The sequence below is a fragment of the Kogia breviceps genome, chromosome 10 (assembly GCF_026419965.1).
Source record: "Kogia breviceps isolate mKogBre1 chromosome 10, mKogBre1 haplotype 1, whole genome shotgun sequence".
In the NCBI taxonomy this organism is placed as follows: domain Eukaryota; kingdom Metazoa; phylum Chordata; class Mammalia; order Artiodactyla; family Physeteridae; genus Kogia; species Kogia breviceps.
The window spans coordinates 106,870,252-106,891,599 of NC_081319.1; the positions used below are offsets into that span (position 1 = coordinate 106,870,252).

The 21,348-nt window shown below is 43.1% G+C and overlaps 1 long non-coding RNA gene across 1 annotated transcript in view; it reads right to left on the reverse strand.

Annotated features, from left to right (window-relative positions):
• Positions 1–4,830: 4,830 nt before the first annotated feature.
• Positions 4,831–21,348, reverse strand: part of LOC136792054 (uncharacterized) — a 298,855-nt gene continuing 282,337 nt past the window's right edge. Inside the window, exons 2-3 of the long non-coding RNA XR_010835207.1 lie at positions 19,629–19,740; positions 4,831–10,637 (exon numbers count right to left, since the gene is read on the reverse strand). This is a non-coding gene — a long non-coding RNA (uncharacterized lncRNA). The remainder of the gene's footprint in view (positions 10,638–19,628; positions 19,741–21,348) is intronic.

The window sequence follows — 21,348 nt, forward strand, 5'->3', positions numbered from 1 at the left end:
TGTCAGTGGACGCGCGTGGACAGCACGGCCCACTACACGAACGCCCTGCTTTTGCCCCGAGGGGGCGGGAGATGCAGGGCTTTGCAGACAGGTGGCTGCTGTTCAGATGGGTGGGCGTCCAGGATGCCACCCACACACCAGGGCCCTGCGCATCACAGCAGGAGGCTGCCCTCTGGGACCCGAGCTTGCACAGCTGAGGACAAAGTGTCAGGGCCCCTCAGGGGAACTTCAGTGAGTACAACCCCCCAGGGCCCCGGGGCGAAACTTCACACCCCAGTCCTTCCTCATCTGGCTGGTCTCAATTTTGGCTTTGCTTCTTCCTCCAGAGAAGTTAATCATCCTCCTGCTGTAACAAACGTCTTTTCTTTTTTTCTCCCTACAAATAGATCCATCAAAATCAAAATTAAAAAACAAAACAAAACAAAGGAACTAATTTGTCATCACATAAGAAAGAAGAAAGAATGACCAAAAATAGAATTTAGGTGTGTCTTCTGTCTGTGACCAGGCTTCCCTGGTTTGGGGTTTGAGTCTCGTCTTAGACGCTGGTGAGAGCTGGATGGAACCCTCTTGTGAAGAAAGGCTTACGGGAAGGGGGGGAACCACAGGGCACCTGTTGGGGTTTTGACCAGATGCTTCAGATAATGTAGATCAACTGAGCGGAACTGACGTCTTGACAACATTGCGTCTTCCAGCTCACGAGCAAGGCGTGTCTCTCCACTAATACAGGACTTGAATTTCCTCAGCAAAGTAGTATGGGGCTCACGTACCTGTGACAGACTTAGTTGTAAGTTTGATGCCATTGCAAATGGTGATGTGTTTTTAGTTAAAATCCCCGATTGTTCCTCATTCACTGCAGTGCAGTCATGTCCCTGTGTCCGTGGGTGATGGGTTCCAGGGCCCCTGCGGGCACCCAAATCCAAGGACACTCAAATTTCTCTATCGAATGTTTGCATATAACCTACACACATCCTCCCATAGACTTTAAATCATCTCTAGATTGCTTGTAATGCCTGATACAATGTAAGTGTTATATAAATACTTGTAAATACAATGTTACGTATATAGGTCCCAGCATGTGGAAAATTCAAGTTTTGCTTTTGGGGACTTTCTGAAATTAAATATATATATTTGATCTGTGGTTGGTTGGATCTGAGGGTGCCCAACATGCAGATATGAAAGGTCGACTGTGTATAGAAATGCATTTGATATTTAATACTGACCTTGTACCCTGCACCCCTACTCTTACTTGTTAATTCTTGAATCATTTTACTTAGAGTTCACTAGATTTTCTGCATAGGTGATTATGTTGTCTGCAAATAAGATAGGTTTAGTTCTTCCTTTCTCATCCGGGGCCATTTGATTTCTTTTTCTTGCCCTAATGGATTGTTGGGACGCCCCCACCCTTTACAACAGTGAGTACAAGTGGTGAAAGCCACGTCCTTGTCTTGTTCTTGATCTCAGGAATAAAGCTGTCAGCATTTCAGTGTTATGTGCACTTTATCAGAGTGAAGAAATGTTCCTCCTATTCCCAGTTTACTGTGAAGCTGGATTTTGTAAAATACTTCTGTGTCCATTGAGATCATCATGTGGTCTTTCTTTTTAGTTTATTATAATATGGTAAAATACAGTGATTGATTTTTGAATATTAAACCAACCTTGCATTCCTGGGTTAAGCCTCACTTAGTCATAATGTATGTATATGTATATGCATATATATAAACATAGATGTAAATATTCTGGACAAAATGTCAGCCAATCAATTCCAATATACACATAATATTGGAGAGTACATATATTATTGTATATTGGATTTGATTTGCTCACATTTTATTTAGAACACTTACATCTATATTCATGAGAGATATTGGTATGTTTATTTTTCTTTTCTTGTAACGTTTTTACAAAGTTTTGATGTCAGGATAATGCTAGCCTCAAAGGTGAGTAACTATGTAGTCTTTTTAAATTTTTCTGGAAGAGTTTGCACCGAATTGGTAATAGTTCTTTCTTAAATGTTTGCTAGACTTCCCCTCTGAAGCCATCTAGGCCTGAAGGTTCCTTTGTGGGAAGGTTTTTAACTACAAATTGAATTTATGTAATAGATACAGAGCTGTTGGGGTTATGTATTTCTTAGCTGTTCGGGTTATGTATTTCTTAAATGAGAGGTGGATTGTCTCTTTCAAGGAACGCGTCCACCTCACCCAGGTTGTCAATTTTATATATGCACAAAGTGTTCATAGTATATTTCCCTCTAATTTTTTAATATCTGTAAAATCTGCTGTGATGTCACTAGCTTCACTCCTGATACTGGTGTTTGTTTCTTCTTTCTTTTTTTTCTTATTCATCTGGCTAGAAGCTTATCAATTTTATTGATCTTCTCAAACAAGAAGTTTAGTTTCATTGATTTTGTCTCTTGGTTTTCTGTTTTTATTGCACTGAATGTTCACTTTGATCTTTATTATTTCCTTCATTCTGCTTGATTTGTCTTCAATTTGTTCTTCATTTTCTAGTCTTAAGGTGAAAACTGAGGTCATTGATTTGAGATGTTTCTTCTTTTCTGATATAGGTGTTTAATGCTAAAATTTTTCCCATAAGTTCTGCTAGAGCAGCATTCCACAGATTCTGATATGTTGTGTTGTTATTTTAATTTCATTCAACATCCTTTTTTTCTCACCTACCTAAATCTGGAAAGTGCCCAGCCTGATTTCTAAAACAAGTTATGTGCTCAACAAATGTTAATTCCCTTGTATCTCATATATCATTTGAATGTTCCCCAGTAGACAGTTAAGAAATCCTCATTAAATGAGTATATAATAACATAACATTTATAGAATACTTACCACCTCCTAGGTACTAGGATACGTTCTTTTCAAACTTTCTCGTCTTATCCTTACTACAGTTTTATTAGGCAGGTACGACTATTGTTCCCATTTTACGGATGAGGAAACTGATGCTGACAGGTCACAGGAGTTGCCGTAGGTCCCAGAGCCAGAAAGGGGAGAACCGGAGCCTGTGTGTGTCCACGGCATAGCCCTTCCCCACGTCCATCCCAGGAGAGGCTCCCACCTCACCTGCTTCCTAGCAGTCACTAAACTCAGTGTTTGAGGCCCATTTTGTGGTCAGAACTGTAGCCGGGAAGTAACAGACACAGATCTTTCACCTACGAGGTTAGAGTCCAAGTGTGACAAAAACCAACACAAAAGCAACATGAGTAGCAGTCAGAGCTCAGAGTGATGTGGGACAGACTCTAAAGGGAATGGAAATTTTGGGAAAGCAGAGAGCGACAAAGCAGGGGCAGTCAAAGAAAGAAGACTTCCCAGAAGAAGGGGACCCCACGGACTCTGAACAACAGGGAAGATGTGAGCATCCCCATAGGTTCCCCCAAAGTGTGGCCTGAGCGTGGGGAGGGAGTGAGGGCAGAGGATGGGCTGGAGACCTGAGGCCACAGAGGTCGGCCCCCCAGCCCCAGTACAGAAGGCGGATTTTATCCCCAGTGTGTTTGGAAGCTATGGGCAGGTTTTAACAGTAGGTAACTTGATCCTGTCAACATTTTAAGGTCACCTGGCTGGAGAGTGGGGGTGCGGGGCAGGAAGAGCAGTCAGGGGACGAGCCTCCCTGAGACACGCGATGGCACCGCTGCTCAGTGGGGCTTCGTGGGGTTGCAGGTCAGGCATTCGGAGTGACACCAGGCAGCTCTGTGTGGTGTCCCCGGCGTGCCAGCTCGAGGTCAGGCATAGGGTGGGTTTCTGAGAGGGAGACAAAGGATGTCGGTGCAGCATTCGCGGGAGGTCGGTTACAACGATGGTCGTGCGTGTGGTTAGCCCAGGATGGGAGCACCGCGGGAGGGGCTGATGGAGAGGAAACGGGTACCATCGTTGGACTGAAGTGTGGATCCCGACAAAGAATCAAGACCAGGGGCAAACCCGAGCAAGTGAGTTTAAGAGGAGATGGTGGTGGGGAGAGTGTGACACGGCTGGAGTTTCAGAAATGGAGCTAAGTTTCAATGAAAGTGGTGAAAACTTTACAGACATTTTTTTCATATACACAAAACCTTTTTCAGGACCCCAACTTCCCCTCCAGCTCTGACCTTACATGCCTTCCTTTTACCATCAAGCTCCAAACTGCTCTTCTTGATGACACCAGTGACCCACACAGAGTGACTTGAAAATGCAAATGTCATCATTTCACACTATCAAAGGATAATGAACTCCCTTGTTAGGAGGTCAACATATTTTCTAATTTCCCTTTACATTTCTTCTTTGGCCCATAGATTACTTAGAAGTGTGTTATTTAGTTTCTAAATATTTGGGGATTTTCCAGATATCTTTCTGCTAGTGATTTCTAACTTAATTCCATCGTGATCAGAGAACATAATTTGTACAACTGGAATGCTTTTAAATTTATTAAAGTTTGTTTTGTGACCCAGAATATGACTGATCTTGGAAAGAGTACTTGAACAGGACATATATTCTGCTATCCTGGGTGGAATATTCTGTCAATGTCAATTAGGTCAGTTTGGTTGATATTTTTTGGCTCAAGTCTTATATATTTTTGCTGATTTCCTGTCTACTTGTTTTACCAATTTTAGAAAAGAAGCTTTAGGAATCTCCAGCTGTAATTGTGAACTTATTTATTTTTCATTGCAGTTCTCTCATTTTTCACTCCCTATATTTGAAACCCTGTTATTAAGGGAATACACCTTTAGGATTGCTGGACCCCTCTATCACTGCAAAATGACCTGATTGCTCTGGGGATGTCCTTTGCTTTGAAGTCTACTCTTGTCTGATATTAAAATCGTCACCGCAGCTTCTCTGACTAGTGTTAGCACCTCTGTTTCCTTCCTTTTACTTCTAACCAACTATCAGGTGATGCTTTGTGGCGATGCAAAGCAAACAGACTGTAAATGGCCAAAAAGCTGCTTGTTTGGGCTATTTTTAAAATAATTGGATGTGTAAAATTTTGAGTTTGGTGCCGGCAGGCTTTTGAGCTAATGGGTCTTGTGCAGTGAAGAAATAAGGCAGGAGCTGACCTACAGAGGCCGTGTTAGACACATTTGTATCATCTGTCAATAGTCAGACAGTTAAATGAATTTCTCAAGTAGGAAAAGTAATAGGTTTAAAATTATCAGAAACTCTACGGATAGCACAAGTCATACCCATACATCACATAGTTGGTTTTATTTTCAAATTTTAGTTCCTAGGTTGATTGTATTTATACATCAAAAATCAACTTGACCCTTATCAGGCCTATGAAGATTTTGTTCCTGTTAGAAGCCATATAATTTAGAGCAGGCTGGAGTTGGGGTAGGAAACTCAGAAACTCAGAAAATGGAAACAAGGCCCACTCACAATTCTCAGGACTCACCAGCCCAAACAGAAGCATCAGCTAAAAGTGTTTATTAAAACTCTGTTGGCCTCCGTCTTTAGGAGATGCCATTTATTCTTCCCACAAATATGTGTGATGCCAGGTGGACAGAACTGATGTGGTCCCCGCCCTCAAGAAGCTCTGGGGATGGAAGACCCACATCCAGAACACAGTGATGGAAGGCGCTGTTAGCGGATGGGGGGGACTCGGGGCTCGGCGAGACCCCCAGCAGAAGAAGTAACAGGTTAGCGACAAGGTAAGGTGTGTATATTCAAGCAGTGGAAGTGACCTGATCAAATCTGGTTTTCAGACCATGACCCTCTCTTTGGTGTAACAAGGTCGGCATTGTAGTGTGTTGGGTTTCATAGCTCAAAGCAATGACCACTTAGCTGTATAGTGCTTCAGAAGACATCTTTCCTGATTCCAAGTAGCCCTTTTCCAACAAATGTTTTCAAGTCTGGGAATGTGTTGAGTCCATGATCACTTCACCTTTCCTCCCGAACCCAGCCTCCTCTGTTGGGTACTTCCAACGCCTGACGGGACAGGACGAAATGCTATGCTTAACTCACTAAAGTTAGCTCAAAGTTGACACACAGCCCTACGACGTAAAACTTCTTAAGTTTCCAGTTTGGGATCATTTACAATGAATTACTCTCCTGTGTTACAAATCCTGTAATCTCAGATCTGAGTATACCAAGGGTGAGTGATACCAGCATTTAAAATAGACCCTCCAGGAGTCACTGGAATTCTTGAAGCCACAACTGGGTAACGTCTCTCTGAAGGATTTTTGCAATTCACTTGATCTTACAAGGAAGTAGGCTATTTTTAAAAATTCCATCCTCTGTATATAAAGCAAGTCATATGATTTAAGATAATCACCAAATGCCACATCGCATTACAGAACCTATGTCCAGCTCAGCCAGGTTCTAGCTGCAGTGTTTACCCAACAGAAGTGCCTTTGGAGCCTCTGCTCAGATACCTACTTGTAAATGTCTGCACAGACCCGCTCACGCCCACCTCAAGGTGCATTTGGGCCTGTCCAAATGGCAGGCATTGCCTTTCTTTAAGTGTGGGTTGAAACACATTAATCACTTTTCAAAATCCTTCAAGTATTTGTGCGGTAATTTCAATAAACTAGATTTCAAAGCAGGTGGGCACGCTGCCAGCAGGACGAGCCCAGGGGTGGGATTCTGGCATTTCTTGTTGAATGCTACGTGCCGTTAAGGAAAAGGGTTTGAAACAAGGAGGGAGAGTCCAATTATGCCGTGGAGAGGCGTGTGTGTGTGTTATTGTCCTGTTTTGACAGCAATTTAAGGTTTGTGCCAAGCCATAAATATTTATAATTTTAGCTCAGACCCTTCCCCCCCTGCATCATTATACACGTTTTCTCTGGTTCCTATGCTGCCTTCTGGGACAGCCCAGGCAGAGGCGGCACCCCCGTCGCCCCCCCCCGCTTGTGCTTGCTCACCGACAGGACCCAGGCTGCTTGCAGTTAATCCGGGCGCCCGCCAGCCTTAATGGACTCGTCACTATCAATAAGTCAGAGGCCTGACCTAGTACGAGTTGGCACTGGCAGTGCCGCTGGGAAAGATCACACGTCCCCGACGCCACGCTGACCCCTCCCTGCAGAAAGGGACCTGCTGCCAAAGCCCGGGAGGGGAGAAGGTAGAGCCTCTGACTTGCCCTCCAGGCCATGCATGGCCTGGGCAATCGCCCCTGTCTACAAAACACAGCACGTTTTTCAAATTCCTGCAAAAAATGACGATAATAATAGACACTTAGCGAGAGGTGGGGAGACCGGGGTCCATAGTCTCAGTACAGAGCCTGCTCTGGGGGATCCGCGTTGGTGGTGGTGACTTAGGGTTGCCCGTCAGTGTAGATGATGCCCAAGAGCCTGGGCCACACTCCACCTTCCGTGATGCTGGTCTGTGTGGAAAGTTTGATTTCTAGTCTCTTGGGGAGGATCAAGCAGTGAGAATGGAGCCTCTTTGTTCTGGAGAAATGTCTGGAGATCTGGTTCTGGTTTCTGTTTGTTTAGTAGATAGACATGCCTTTTCCAAGGAATACCGTCCAAAGCACTCATGTGATTGTGCAACTCTACAATCTCTGTTGCAAAATGAAGATCTCCCTTGGTAAGGAAGAAGCTACCAAAGTTTCAGGGCTCATTCTAACTATTATCTTGTGGGATAAACTGAAAATTAAGAAAGCAAAAGATAGGCTCTTTCTTTGATACCATCTAAAATTCCTGCTTCCTGTACCTCCAACCCCCCACCACCACTCCGGAGCCGCGTGGGTCCTGGGAGTGTAGAAGGGAGGCCAGGGGAGAACAGGAGGAGCAGGCGGGAGTGACCTTCCAAGACTGGAGGAGCAGGAGAGGAGCTGAGGGCATTTGCCCCTCCCACTCGGGCCCGGGGAACCTGCTGGGCTCCCAGGCCAAGTCCCCCACTCTCCGAGACCAGAGGCACACCTGGGCCCGTTCTGATGCATTGAACCTAAGCCGCCCCCTGCCCCCCCACCTTTTCCAGCACTGTGGATCCCGAGCATAGGCCCCACCCACTACCTAAACCCCACCCCTGCCTAAGTCCCGCCCCCCACAGCCAAGGTCTTTTCTGTCTTTTTTTTTTCTTCTTCTTCTCCTCTTTTTTTTTTAACTATTGTGGTTCTGTTTTACCTTCTGGTTGTTGTTTCATCTATGTTTTATTTTTATATTTTTCTAACATATCTGTTAATTTCCTAGACTAATTTTATTTTTTACTCTTTGTTATTGTTCTGATCCTTTTTCTCTTTTCTTTCTTTTTTTGCCACCCCCACGGCTTACGGGACCGTGATTCACAAGCCAGGGGTCAGGCCAAAGCTCCTGCAGTGGGAGTGCCGAGTCCAAACCACTGGACTAACAGAGAACCTCAGACCCCAGGGAATATTCACTGGAGTGAGGTCTCCCAGAGGTTTTCATCTCGGCACCAAGACCCAGCTCTACCCAACAGCCTACACACTCCAGTGCTGGAAGCCTCAGGCCAAACAACGAGTAAGACAGGAACATAATCCCACCCATCAAAAGAAAATGAGACGGAAAAAAATATGTCACAGATGAAGGAGGAAGGTAAAAGCCTACAAGACCAAATAAATGAAGAGGAAATAGGCAACCTACCTGAAAAATAATTCAGAGTGATGGTAGTAAAGATGGTCCAGAATCTCGGAAATAGAATGGAGGCACGGATTGAGAGGCACATGTTTAACAAAGATCTAGAAGAACTAAAGAACAAAAAAAACAGAGACGAACAACACAATAACTGAAATGAAAAATACACTAGAAGGAATCAATAACAGAATAATTGAGGCAGAAGAACGAATAAATGAGCTGGAAGACAGAATGGTGGAAATAATGGCCAAGGAGCAGAATAAAGAAAAAAGAATGAAAAGAACTGAGGACAGTCTCAGAGACCTCTGGGACAACATGAAACGCACCAACATTCGAATTATAGGGGTCCCAGGAGAAGAAGAGAAAAAGAAAGGGTCTGAGAAAATATTCGAAGAGATTATAGTGGAAAACTTCCCTAACATGGGAAAGGAAATAGTCACCCAATTCCAGGAAGCACAGAGAGTCCCATACAAGATAAAACCTAGGAGAAAAACACCAAGACATATACTAATCAAACTAACAAAAACTAAGTTCAAAGAAAAAATATTAAAAGCAGCAAGGGAAAAGCAAAAAATAACATACAAAGGAATTCCCATAAGGTTATCAGCTGATTTTTCAGCAGAAACTCTGCAGGCCAGAAGGGAGTGGCAGGATATACTTAAAGTGATGAAAGAGAAAAGCTTACAACCAAGATTACTCTACCCAGCAAGGATCTCATTCAGATTCAATGGAGAAATCAAAAGCTTTTCAGACAAGCAAGAGCTAAGAGAATTCAGCACCACCAAACCAGCATTACAACAAATGCTAAAGGGACTTCTCTAGGTGGGAAACACAAGAGAAGAAAAAGACCCACAAAAACAAACCCAAAACAATTAAGAAAATGGTCATAGGAACATACATATCGATAATAACCTTGAATGTAAATGGATTAAATGCCCCAACCAAAAGACACAGACTGGCTGAATGGATACAAAAACAAGACCTGGAAGGGAGGAAGATGGCAGAAGAGTAAGACGTGGAGATCACCTTCCTCCCCACAGATACATCAGAAATACATCTACACGTGGAACAACTCCTACAGAACACCCACTGAACGCTGGCAAAAGACCTCAGACCTCCCAAAAGGCAAGAAACTCCCCACATACCTGGGTAGGGCAAAAGAAAAAAGAAAACACAGAGACAAAGAATAGGGACAGGCCCTGCACCAGTGGGAGGGAGCTGTGAAGGAGGAAAGGTTTCCACACACTAGGAGCCCCTTCGCGGGCAGAGACTGCAGGTGGCAGAGGGGGAAGCTCTGGAGCCACGGAGGAGAGCGCAGCCACAGGGGTGTGGAGGGCAAAGCAGAGAGATTCCCGCACAGAGGATAGGTGCCAACCAGCACTCACCAACCCGAGAGGCTCGTCTGCTCACCAACCGGAGCAGGCGGGGGCTGGGAGCTGAGGCTCATGCTTCGGTAGGATCGCAGGGAGAGGACTGGGGTTGGCGGCGTGAACACCGCCTGAAGGGGTTAGTGCACCACGGCTGGCCGGGAGGGAGTCCGGGAGAAGTCTGGAGCTGCCGAAGAGACGAGACCTTTTCTTCCCTCTTTGCTTCCTGGGGCACAAGGACAGGGTGCCGGATAAAGGAGCTCCAGAGACGGGCATGGAGCTGCCGAAGAGACAAGAGACTTTTTCTTGCTTCTATGTTTCCTGGTGCGCGAGGAGAGGGGATTAAGCATGCCACTTAAAGGAGCTCCAGAGACGGGTGCGAGCCGTGGCTATCAGTGCGGACCCCAGAGACGGGCATGAGACGCTAAGGCCGCTGCTGCCGCCATCAAGCCTGTGTGCAAAGCACAGGTCACTCTCCACATCTCCCCTCCTGGGAGCCTGTGCAGCCCGCCACCGCCAGGGCCCCATGATCCAGGGACAACTTCCCTGGGAGAATGCATGGTGTGCCTCAGGCTGGTGCAACGTCACGCCGGCCTCTGCCGCCAAAGGCTCGCCCCACATCCGTACCCCTCCCTGCCCCCAGCCTGAGTGAGCCAGAGCCCCCGAATCAGCTGCTCCTTTAACCCCGTTCTCTCTGAGCGAAGAGCAGATGCCCTCAGGTGACCTACATGGAGAGGTGGGGCCGAATCCAAAGCTGAACTCCAGGAGCCCTGCGAACAGAGAAGAGAAAGGGAAATTTCTCCCAGCTGCCTCAGAAGCAGCAGATTAAATCTCCACCATCAACTTGATGTGCCTTGCATCTGTGGAAAACCTGAATAGACAATGAATCATCCCAAATTGAGGAGGTGGACTTTGGGAGCAAGATATATTATTTTTTCCCCTTTTCCTCTTCTTGTGAGTGTGAGTGTGTCTGTGTGTGCTTCTGTGTGAGATTTCGTCTGTATATCTTTGCTTTCACCATTTGTCCTAGGGTCCTGTCTGTCCATTTTTTTTTCTTGTTTTACTTTTTACAAATTTTTTTCTTAATAATTATTATTTATTTTAATAACTATTTTATCTTTATTTTACTTTATCCTCCTTTCTTTCTTTCTCTTTCTTTCTTTCTTTCTTTCTTTCTTTTCTTTCTTTCTTTCTTTCTTTCTTTCTTTCTTTCTTTCTTTCTTTCCTTCCTTCCTTCCTTCCTTCCTTCCTTCCTTCCTTCCTTCCTTCCTTCCCTTCCTCCCTCCCTCCCTCCCTCCCTCCCTCTCTCCCTCTCTCTCTCTCTCTCTCTCTCTCTCTCTCTCTCTCTCTCTCTCTCTCTTTCTCTCTTTCTCTCTTTCTTTCTTTCTTTTCCCTTTTATTCTGAGCTGTGTGGATGAAAGGCTCTTGGTGCTCCAGCCAGGCAGCAGGGCTGTGCCTCTGAGGTGGGAGAGCCAACTTCAGGACACTGGTCCACAAGAGACCTCCCAGCTCCACATAATACCAAATGGTGAGAATCTCCCAGGGATCTCCATCTCAACACCAAGACCCAGCTTCACTCAACGACCAGCAGGCTACAGTGCTGGACACCCTATGCCAAACAACTAGCAAGACAGGACTACAGCCCCATCCATTAGCAGAGAGGCTGCCTAAAATCACAATAAGACCACAGACACCCCAAAACACACCACCAGATGTGGACCTGCCTACCAGAAAGACAAGATCCAGCCTTATTCACCAGAACACAGGCACTAGTCCCCTCCACCAGGAAGCCTACACAACCCACTGAACCAGCCTTAGCCATTGGGGACAGACACCAAAAACAACAGGAACTACAAACCTGCCTGTGAAAAGGAGACCCCAAACACAATAAGATAAGCAAAATGAGAAGACAGAAAAACATACAGCAAATGGAAGGAGCAAGGTAAAAACACACCAGACCAAACAAATGAAGAGGAAATAGGCAGTCTACCTGAAAAAGAATTCAGAATAATGATAGTAAAGATGATCCAAAATCTTGGAAATAGAATAGAGAAGATGCAAGAAACATCTAACAAGGACCTAGAAGAACTAAAGAGGAAACAAGCAATGATGAACAACACAATAAATGAAATTAAAAATTCCCTAGAAGGAATCAATAGCAGAGTAACTGAGGCAGAAGAACGGATAAGTGACCTGGAAGATAAAATAGTGGAAATAACTACTGCAGAGCAGAATAAAGAAAAAAGAATGAAAAGAACTGAGGACAGTCTCAGAGACCTCTGGGACAACATTAAACACACCAACATTGGAATTATTGGGGTCCCAAAGAAGAAGAGAAAAAGAAAGGGACTGAGAAAATATTTGAAGAGATTATCGTTGAAAACTTCCCTAATATGGGAAAGGAAATAGTGAATCAAGTCCAGGAAGCACAGAGAGTCCCATACAGGATAGATCCAAGGAGAAACACGCCAAGACAAATATTAATCAAACTATCAAAAATTAAATATAAAGAAAACATATTAAAAGCAGCAAGGGAAAAACAACAAATAGCACAGAAGGGAATCCCCATAAGATTAACAGCTGATCTTTCAGCAGAAACTCTGCAAGTCAGAAGGGAGTGGCAGGACATATTTTAAGTGATGAAGGAGAAAAACCTACAACCAAGATTACCCAGCAAGGATCTCATTCAGATTGGATGGAGAAATTAAAACCTTTACAGACAAGCAAAAGCTGAGAGAGTTCAGCACCACCAAACCAGCTTTACAATGAATGCTAAAGGAACTTCTCTAGGCAAGAAACACAAGAGAAGGAAAAGACCTACAAGAAGAAACTCGAAACAATTAAGTAAATGGTAATAGGAACATACATATGAATAATTACCTTAAATGTAAATGGATTAAATGCTCCCACCGAAAGACACAGACTGGCTGAATGGGTACAAAAACAAGACCCGTATATATGCTGTCTACAAGAGACTCACTCTAGACCTGGGGACACATACAGACTGAAAGTGAGGGGATGGAAAAAGATATTCCATGCAAATGGAAATCAAAAGAAAGCTGGAGTAGCAATTCTCATATCAGACAAAATAGACTTTAAAATAAAGACTATTACAAGAGACAAAGAAGGACACTACATAATGATCAAGGGATCGATCCAAGTAGAAGATATAACAATGTAAATAGGGCTTCCCTGGTGGTGCAGTGGTTGGGAGTCCGCCTGCCGATGCAGGGGACGCGGGTTCGTGCCCCGGTCTGGGAGGATCCCACATGCCATGGAGCGTCTGGGCCCGTGAGCCATGGCCTCTGGGCCTGCGCATCCGGAGCCTGTGCTCCACAACGGGAGAGGCCACAACAGTGAGAGGCCCATGTACCGCAAAAAAAAAAAAAAAAAAAAAAAAACCAATTGTAAATAATTATGCACCCAACATAGGAGCACTTCAATACATAAGGCAAATGGTAACAGCCATAAAAGGGGAAATCGACAGTAACACAAAAATAATAGGGGACTTTAACACCCCACTTTCACCAATGGATAGATCATCCAAAATGTAAATAAATAAGGAAACACAAGCTTTAAATGATACATTAAACAAGACGGACCTAATTGATATTTATAGGACATTCCATCCAAAAACAACAGATTACACTTGCTTCTCAAGTGCTCATGGAACATTCTCCAGGATAGGCCACATCTTGGGTCACAAATCAAGCCTTGGTAAATTTAAGAAAATTGAAATTGTATCAAGTATCTTTTCCAACCATAACGCTATGAGACTAGATATCAATTACAGGAAAAAAATCTGTAAAAAATACACACACATGGAGGCTAAACAACATGCTACTAACTAACCAAGAGATCACTGAAGAAATCAGAGGAAATCAATAAAAACCTAGAAACAAATGACAATGAAAACACAACAACCCAAATCCTATGGGATACAGCAAAAGAAGTTCTAAGAGGGAAGTTTATAGCAATACAATCCTACCTTAAGAAACAGGAAACATTTCAAATACACAACCTAACCTTGCACCTAAAGCAATTAGAGAAAGAAGAACAAAAAAAAACCAAATTTAGCAGAAGGAAAGAAATCATAAAGATCAGATCAGAAATAAATGAAAAAGAAATGAAGGAAACGATAGCAAAGATCAACAAAACTAAAAGCTGGTTCTTTGAGAAGATAAACAAAATTGATAAACCATTAGCCAGACCCATCAAGAAAAAAAAGGGAGAAGACTCAAATCCATAGAATTAGAAATAAAAAAGGAGAAGTAACAACTGACACTGCAGAAATGCAAACGATCATGAGACATTAATGCAAGCAACTCTATGCCAATAAAATGGACAACCTAGAAGAAATGGACAAATTCTTAGAAATGCACAAACTGCTGAGACTGAACCAGGAAGAAATAGAAAATATGAACAGACCAATCACAAGCACTGAAATTGAAACTGTGATTAAAAATCTTCCAACATACAAAAGCCCAGGGCCAGATGGCTTCACAGGCGAATTCTATCAAACATTTAGAGAAGAGCTAATACCTATCCTTCTCAAACTCTTCCAAAATATAGCAGAGGGAGGAACACTTCCCAACTCATTCTACTAGGCCACCATCACCCTGATACCAAAACCAGACAAAGATGTCACAAAGAAAGAAAACTACAGGCCAATATTACTGATGAACATAGATGCAAAAATCCTCAACCAAATACTAGCAAACAGAATCCAACAGGACATTAAAAGGGTCATACACCATGATCAACTGGGGTTTATTCCATGAATGCAAGGTTTCTTCAATATATGCAAATCAATCAATGTGATACACCATATTAACAAATTGAAGGAGAAAAACCATATGATCATCTCAATAGATGCAGAGAAAGCTTTTGACAAAATTCAACACCCACTTATGATAAAAAACCCTGCAGAAAGTAGGCATAGAGGGAACTTTCCTCAACATAATGAAGGCCATATATGACAAACCCACAGCCAACATCATCCTCAATAGTGAAAAACTGATACCATTTCCAATAAGATCAGGAAAAAAACAAGGTTGCCCACTCTCACCACTATTATTCAACATAGTTTTGGAAGTTTTAGCCATATCAATCAGAGAAGAAAGAGGAAAAAGAAGAAGTAAATCAAAATCTTTTTCAAATCGAAAAAGAAGAAGTAAAGCTGTCACTGTTTACAAATGACATGGTACTATACATAGAGAATCCTAAAGATGCTACCAGAAAACTACTAGAGCTAATCAATGAATTTGGTAAAGCAGCAGGATACAAAATTAATGCACGGAAATCTCTTGCGTTCCTATACACTAATGATGAAAAGTCTGAAAGTGAAATTAAGAAAACACTCCCATTTACCATTGCAACAAAAAGAATAAAATATCTAGGAATAAACCTACCTAAGGAGACAAAAGGCCTGTATGCAGAAAATTATAAGACACTGATGAAAGAAATTAAAGACGATACAAATAGATGGAGAGATATACCACGTTCTTGGATTGGAAGAATCAACATTGTGAAAATGACTATACTACCCAAAGCAATCTACAGATTCAATGCAATCCTTATCAAACTACCAATGGCATTCTTCACAGAATTAGAACAAAAAATTTTACAATTTATGTGGAAACACAAAAGACCCTGAATAGCCAAAGCAATCTTGAGAAAGAAAAATGGAGCTGGAGGAATCAGGCTCCCTGAGTTCAAACTATACTACAAAGCTACAGTAATCAAGACAATATGGTACTGGCACAAGAACAGAAATATAGATCAATGGTACAGGATAGAAGGCCCAGAGATAAACCCACACACATATGGTCACCTAATTTATGAGAAAGGAGGCAAGAATATACAATGGAGAAAAGACAGCCTCCTCAATAATTGGTGCTGGGAAAACTGGACAGCTACATGTGAAAGAATGAAGTTAGAACACTACCTAACACCATACACAAAAATAAACTCCAAATGGATTAAAGACCTAAATGTAAGACTGGACACTATAAAACTCTTAGAGGAAAACATAGGAAAAACACTGTTGGACATAAGCCACAGCAGGATCTTTTTTAACCCACCTCCTAGAGTAATGAAAATAATAACAAAAATAAACAAATGGGACCTAATTAAACTTAAAACTTTTGCACTGCAAAGGAAACCATAAACAAGACGAAAAGACAACCCTCAGAATGAGAGAAAATATTTGCAAATGAAACAATAGACAAAGGATTAATCTCCAAAATATACAAATATCTCATGGAGCTCAATATCAAAAAACAAAAAACCCAATTAAAAAATGGGCAGAAGACCTCAATAGACATTTCACCAGAGAATACACACAGATGGCCAAGAGGCACATGAGAAGATGCTCAACATCACTCATTATTAGAGAAATGATTTCTATAGGTCAATGTCCACCTTTAGTGGATCTTTCTTTTGTCATTTCCACTCTCTTGTTATGTTTGTCTGGTACATTTTTCTTTTTAGATATTCTATTTTTTAGATCTAGAATTTTGATTTGATTCTTTAAAAATGTTTGTTTCTCTGATGAGTTTTCCTGGTTGATTCCCTTTAGGTCCTAGAGTAAAACTTAAAAGTCCTTATCTGCTAATTACAACATCTGGGTCGTCTTGGGTCAGTCTCCATCGAACCTCTTGAGTTTCAAAAGTCTAGTTTTTTAATCCTGTTTTGGAAATTGCGGTTGATTTGTTGTAGGGACTCAGTTGTTGTATGTTCTTCTTAAGAGTGGTGGATTTTTATTTCAGCACGTGGTTGACCCGACTGACTGAAACGCCAGGCGCCGTCTCCCCAGAGTAGTTCCCTCTCCTAACTGTGGACTCCCCCACACTTCTGCCTGCTTTTAGTTTCTCTCCAGTGCTTTCATGTTGTTGTTTTTATATTTTGACAGGAGTTTATCTTTTTCTCCCTAAGGAGATTTGAGTGTACGCTAATACTACAGGGTGAGTAAATGATGCTGTTGGCTGTTCAGATAGAAGTCTTGGTAAATTATAGAAAGAATTGAAGAGTACAGTGGAGGCCTCCACTGACATTTCTTTTCTGTTGTAGTATGTGGTCAAGACCGCAGCAGATGTAGGAAGGGAAAGGGCTCCGCGTGCTCCTGTCACATGGGGCTCAGACAGGGTGAGGCTGTTCATGGTAACGATGTTTGTGGAGGGCATAAACGTGGAATTCCCTCAGGTGATGTCTCAGGTCGCTAGAGGAATAGATGAAGGGACACGAACAGGTTTGTGTGCATCTCAGAAGAACCTGCTCCTCCAGGGAAAAAAGTGTGCTTCCTACACAAAGGAAGCTGGGATCTAAGGGAGTATTTTCTTTCTCTGCAAACACACCATTAGAACAATTGAGATATAATTGATATAACATTATATTAGTTTTAAGTGTGTACATAATGGTTTGATATTTGTATATATTGGTAAAGGATCACCATAGTAACTTTAGTTAACATCCATCACCTCACATAGTTACTCATTTCTTGGGGTGAGAACTTCTAACAAATACTCTCTTAGCAACTTTTAAATATACAATACAGTATTGTTAACTATAGTCACCATGCTGTACATCACATCCCCAGGACTTATTTGTTTTAAAACTGGAAATTTGTGCCCTTTTACCCCCTCTTCACTCATTTCGCCCACTCTTCACCCTCTGCCCCTGGTAACCAACAATCTGTCCTCTGTAGCTATGAGTCCAGGGTTTGTATATTTGTTTTAGTATTCCACCTTTAAGTGAGGTCATATACTGTTTGTCTTTCTCTGCCTGACTTATCTCACTCAGCGTAATGCTCTCAAGGTCCATCCATGTTGTTGCAAACGGCAGGATCTCCTGTTTTATGGCTGAATAATATTCATATATATATTATATATATCTCACATTTTCTTTATGCACTCCTCCAACAACCTAAGTTCTTTCCATGTCTTGGCTCTTGTAAGTAATTCCATAATGAACATGGGGTACAGATATTTTTTGAGAGATAGTGATTTTATTTTCTTCAGATAAATACCCAGAAGTGGAATTCCTGCATATTATAGTAGTTCTATTTTTAATTTTTTGAGGAACCTCCATACTGTTTTCCATAGTGGCTGCACCAGTTTACATTCCCACCAAGAGTGCAGGAGGGCTCCCTTTTCTCCACGTCTTCACCAACATTTGTTATTCGTGTTCTTTTTGATGATGGCCTTTCTGACAAGTGTGAGGGGATATCTCATTGTGGTTTTGATTTGCATTTCCTTGATGATTAGTGATGTTGAGCACCTTTCCATGTGCCTGTTGGCCATCTGTATGTATTCTTTGGAAAAATGTCTATTCAGGTCCCCTTCCCATTTTTTAATCAGATTGTTTGATTTTTGGCTATTGAGTTGTATGAGTTCTTTATATATTTGTGATATTAATCCCTTATCAGATATATGATTTGCAAATATTTTCTCCCACATGAAAAGGTTGCCTTTTCATTTGTTGATGGTTTCCTTTGCTGTGAAGATGCTTTTTAGTATGATGTAGTCCACTTGTTTATTTTCACTTCGGTTAGCTTTACTTTTGATGTCAAATCCCCAAAAATCATCACCAAGACTGATATCAAGGAGCTTACTGCCTATATTTTCTTCTAGGAGTTTTAAGATTTCAGGTCTTATGTTCAAGTCTTTTTTTTTTTTTTTTTTTTTTTTTTTGCGGTATGCGGGCCTCTCACTGTTGTGGCCTCTCCCGTTGCGGAGCACAGGCTCCGGACGCACAGGCTCAGCGGCCATGGCTCACGGGCTTAGTTGCTCCGCGGCATGTGGGATCTTCCCGGACCAGGGCACGAACCCGTGTCTCCTGCATCGGCAGGTGGATTCTCAACCACTGCGCCACCAGGGAAGCCCTCAAGTCTTTAATCTATTTTGAGTTGATTTTTGTGTATGGCGTAGATAGTGGTACAGTTTTATTCGTTTGCATGTGATTGTCCAATTGTCCCTGCACCATTTAATGAAGACATTATACTTTCCCCATTGTATATTCTTGGTTCCTTTGTCATAAATTAATTTACTATATTTGTGGATTTATTTCTAGGCTTTCTATTCTCTTCCATTGATCTATGTGTCTGATTTTATGCCAATTCTATACTGTTTTGATTACTATAGCTTTTAAATGTAGTTTGAAATTAGGAAGCATGATGCCTCCAGCTTTGTTCTTTCTCAAGAATGCTTTGATGATTTGGGGTCTTCTGTGGTTCCATACAAATTTTAGGATTGTTCTATTTCCATGAAAAATGCCATTGGAATTTTGATATCCTATTTTTTAGATCTGAAATTTCCATTTTATTCTTAATAAATGTCTTTCTCTAATGTGCTTTTGCATTGAATGTGTAGATTACTTTGGGTAGTGTGGGCATTTTTGACAATATTAATTCTTCCAGTACACGAGCATAGAATATTTGTGTCTTCAATCTCTTTTCTTGACCAGTGTTTATAATTGCTGTCCAGGGAGGGTTAGTCCAAGGAGCTACTGCTCCACTACAAAAAGCTTGATGTCCTGTATTCTTTTGGACTATCAGATTTTGGAAGCATTCCTACCTAAGGACTCTATTTCTAGAAATAATTATTCATAAATTGTATCTTTTCTATGGTATGTTTTTATCAAGCTATCAAACCCCATAACATAATCATATCTCATAATAGAATTGTGATACAGAGTGGATCCCCATAAATATAATATATTTTATTTGCCCATATTTTCCATTCATTTAATAAGTAAATACTTACTGAAGGCTCAGTATGTGCCAGGTACCATGTCATGAGATGGGGATGAAATTGAGAATGCAACAAGCACAGCCTCTCCTTTACAGAGCTTTCATTTCAGTGATTTCTCACTCTTCTGTGTACAAGAGAAGAGAAAAAAGAGAGAACAAATCTTGTTCATACAAATCTGATTGGAATAAAGTAAAACAGAATGACCTCAAAGTACGGTCTTCTTGTAGGTCCTGGAAAACACTGGAAGTAGAAGTGGGGATGAACCTTGTCTGGGAGCCAGTGTGGAGATGCCAAGCTCCAGGTGCTGGGTGATTCTACTCAGCACAGAACTGGACTTACCCGCTTTGAGGTCCTGAGGTCACACCTGTGAGGTGTGTGCCTCCCGCTCCCACAGCCACCCCGTGCAGGACGCTTCCGTTGCTGCCCCTTGAATGCAGTGGATGCCCCAGGGCAGCGTCATTTTCCTGACTCCGAGTTAAGGAAGACGCTTCCCAGGGCTGGGGGATCAGGGGAGAACTGACTTGATTTGACCCTGTATTTTGGGCTAAAGGGCCGATGCTACGGGTGGGATGACAAAGGCCCCCCTGTGTGCCAGGAGGGCTGGTTTCCCTCCCAGACCTGCCGATCGTAGACGCTCACTCCCTTTAGGGATCAGTTTTCTCTCCCACAAAGTGTGCCAGCCGGACGGTCGCTATTTCTCCGTGAAAGCGGGGCACTTGTATCCTGAGAAAGAAAGAAACTGATTAAACAGAGAGGGATGTTTACATTTGACAAGAGTCACCTCTTCTTGCTACTCATCCTAAACCCCGTCTTTAATGTTTAAGCCCAAGGGATGAATCTCTAATTGCAAAAGCAGATATATATTTGGGGTTCAGGTGAGACTATTTTAGAGGCCAGGCAGGTCTCATAGGCCCCTAGGGTGTCGGGTGCACGCAGATGCAGATACACACACACACACACACACACACACACACACACACACACACACATCCCTGAGTCTAAGCCCAAGGTCCACACTGAACACAGACATTCTTAGGAGGACCATTAAGTCCCCTCTAAATTCTAAACGTAAACTGCACGGAAAATTCAGCCTGTGATTATTCTGGCCCAGAGGCTGCAGCGTCCTACACGTAGGGCTGCTCCGTGAGCCTTCCCAGCCTTGCGGGGCGCTGGGTGCTGTGCCTTCCGTGTCGGAGCTGGGAACGCCCCACTCGCGGTCTGCCTCCTCTGGGGCATCGCTGGTGCCAGGACCTGTCAGTGAGCCAGGGAAGGCTGTTGAATCATGTCCATGTGAGACCAGCCTCCCAGCTGACCTGGGACACTGGGGAAGTGACCAGGACGAGGAGGGAGCAGAGGGGGCTGACCCGCAGGCAGCTGGCAGCCTAGCTGGGTGGGTCCAGGAGGTGCCTTAGAGACACTGTGCGAGGGGGTCCCCAGGACTTGATCCTCCTTTCTGGAGACCGTCCCGCCGGGAGGGCTCACGTCTGGCTCTGGGTGCACCTGTCTGTCCCCAGATATCCACCTCCAAGTCCCTTCAGAGTCTCTCTGTTCCACAAAGGCTGCCCCCAGGATGACAGGCGGGAGCCGCAGGCCCCCCGCTCGGTGCCCCCCCGGGCCTCAGCGAGCCCACCTCGGGGGACATCGCAGGTGCAGGGGAGCCCACTCCCTGGGGCAGAGGCCGTGCGCCTTCCTCACCTGCCACAGTGTCTGACACGCTCTTCAGAACCTTTGT